Source organism: Gossypium hirsutum, chromosome A01, assembly GCF_007990345.1.
Source record: "Gossypium hirsutum isolate 1008001.06 chromosome A01, Gossypium_hirsutum_v2.1, whole genome shotgun sequence".
In the NCBI taxonomy this organism is placed as follows: Eukaryota; Viridiplantae; Streptophyta; class Magnoliopsida; order Malvales; family Malvaceae; genus Gossypium; species Gossypium hirsutum.
In genome coordinates, this window is record NC_053424.1 from 58275956 (window position 1) to 58278470 (window position 2515).

The following is a 2515-nucleotide window of genomic DNA, read 5'->3' on the forward strand; positions in this document are numbered from 1 at the left end:
AAAAATTCTAGAAAAAAAATTTTAAATAGATATATGAGTCTAGACTTATGGAAAATTTACAGATATTGATTTCGAGTTTTGTAACTCGAGATATGATTTTTCTTGTAACTGTGACGCGAGTAGCTAGAAAGCTGTGAATGTAGAAACAAAAGATTTGAAGTTCTTATTTTGATAAATTATGTTCGGTAACTCCTCAAGCTCGACTCCGGCGATGGTTTCAGGTGTGGGGGCGTTACACATAACTTCTAGGCCGGGTTTGGGGTGTTACAGAACAAGTATTCATTAGTGAATTCCTGCAAAGAATTTTGAGCCACATGATTACTAACATTAATAGAATAACGAGTATCATCTCACTCACTAGGAACTCCAACAAAATCACATGCTTGAAGAGTAACCTTTTCATCACCTACACTCAACACAAGTTCACCTTTTCCCACATCAATAATAATTCTAGTAGTGGCTAAAAAGGGTCAACCTAAGATAATTGGTACTCCAATAGCCTCATCCAAGTTCAATATAACAAAATCAACAGGGAATATAAATTTATCTAGTTTCACAAGTACATCCTCAATAATACCCCCAGGATACGTTATTGATCTGTTAGCTAATTTAATATTCATCCTAGTGGGTTTTGGTTCCCCGAGACCAAGTTGTTTGAACATTTTATAAGGCATAACATTTATACTAGCCCTCAAATCAGCCAAAGCTTTTTCAACATTTAAACTAACAACAAGAGAAGAAATAGTAAAACTCCCTGGAACTTTAAGCTTGTTGTGTAGTTTGTTTTGGAGAATGGTCGAGCAATCCTCATTGCACTCCATAGTTGACAAGTCATCTAACTCCCTTTTATTTGTTAATAGTTCATTTAAAAATTTTGCATACTTTGTGCTTCATCAAAAGGTAAGTTAATATGTAATTTTTTCAAAAGTTCAAGAAATTTACCATATTGTTCTTTTATATGGTCTTGTTTCACTGTTGCCAGATATGGAATTCGTGTTTGGATTCTATAACCACCATTTTATGATCTTTATTGCTGTCCACAACCCCAGCATTTTTCTCAACAGCTTTTAGATTCAATTTCTTTTCAGGCTCGACTAACCCTTCAACGCTTCGAATAGTGATTGTGTAGACTTGTTCCATTGGGTTAGTTTTAGTGTAACTAGGTATGCTACCTTGCTGTCTTTCCGAAACTAGTTTAGCAAGCTGTACAATCTTATTTTCAAGCCCTTAAATTGATGTTTGTTGATTTTCATAGTTGCTTCAGTGTTTTGAAATTAATTTTTAGACATCGAAATAAATTTAGCTAACATCTCCTCAAGATTCAGTTTCTTTTCTTTCTTATAAGGTTACTGAAAACCCGAAAGGGTTGTAAAAATTGATTTCCTTGACCACCTTAAAAGAAATTTGGATGATTCCTCTATCCTGAATTATAATTATTACTATATAGATTATTTTAAGGTCTAGAATTATTACACATAAAGTTGACTTGCTCATGCTTCATGTTAGAATTGAAGGGAAAATATTCTAAATTGCTCATCCTTGCTCCAGTGGCATCATATTGCATTACTAGATTCATCGTGTTGTTGCAACTCAAACTATCAATCTTTTTGCTTAATGCTTGCATCTGACTTGCAAACATAGCAATTTATATTAAAAACACCAGCTGCTTTAATCAATTTTGTTCTTATGACTTGCCACTGATAATTATTCAGTGTCCTCTCCTCAATACACTCTTGAGTTACCTTAGGTGCCTTATTATTCAATTAGTTGCCTAGTTGAGGGATTCTAACCATTGTAAAAGGTTTGAACTTGCAACCGCAAAGGTAAACCATGATGAGGGCACCTTCTCAGAAGATCCTCAAATCTCTCTCGTGCATCATATAATGTTTCCAACTCAATTTGAGACAAAGAAGAGTTGTTGTTCCTCAACTTAGTTGTTTTAGCCAATGGGAAGTACTTCAATAGAAACTTCTTAGCCGATCCCAAGTCTTGATAAAACCCCATGAAAGTGAATTCAACCACTATTTTTCCTTGCTCCTCAAAGAGTGGGAACAACCATAAGTGTATAGCATCATCAAAAATGCCATTAATCCTGAATCTATCTCAATTCTCTAGAAAGTTTGTCAAATGAGAACTTGGATTTTCATCTTGCAACCTATCAAACTGAACATATTCCTACACCATCTAAATTGTATTCGACTTTAGCTCAAAATTGTTTGTAGCAATAGTCGGTCTAACGATATTCGATTCAGCCCCAATCAGAGTGGGCTTATCATGGTCGAACATAGTACAAAGAGCACGACGTGCAGGAGGCTATTGATTATTTTGATTGTCATCCATTTCCACAGTAATATCCTTTTCCTCTTGAATGTCTATTAAAACCTGTTGACCTACTTTGCTTCTCTGCTTCTCTTTGATTTATATGATCTTTTTTTCAATCTCACTATAAAAAAAATTAACGGTTTCAATGAGTTTCCTCTAGTCATAAACCTAAAGAACTTGTTAGAATCAAAGA

General features: G+C 34.4%; 1 non-coding gene across 1 annotated transcript; it reads left to right on the plus strand.

The window, feature by feature from the left end:
• Window positions 1–1825: 1825 nt before the first annotated feature.
• LOC121206575 (small nucleolar RNA R71) lies at window positions 1826–1932 on the plus strand. The gene has a single exon (XR_005901640.1). It is a non-coding gene; the product is annotated as a small nucleolar RNA R71 (small nucleolar RNA).
• The last annotated feature ends 583 nt before the right edge of the window (window positions 1933–2515 follow it).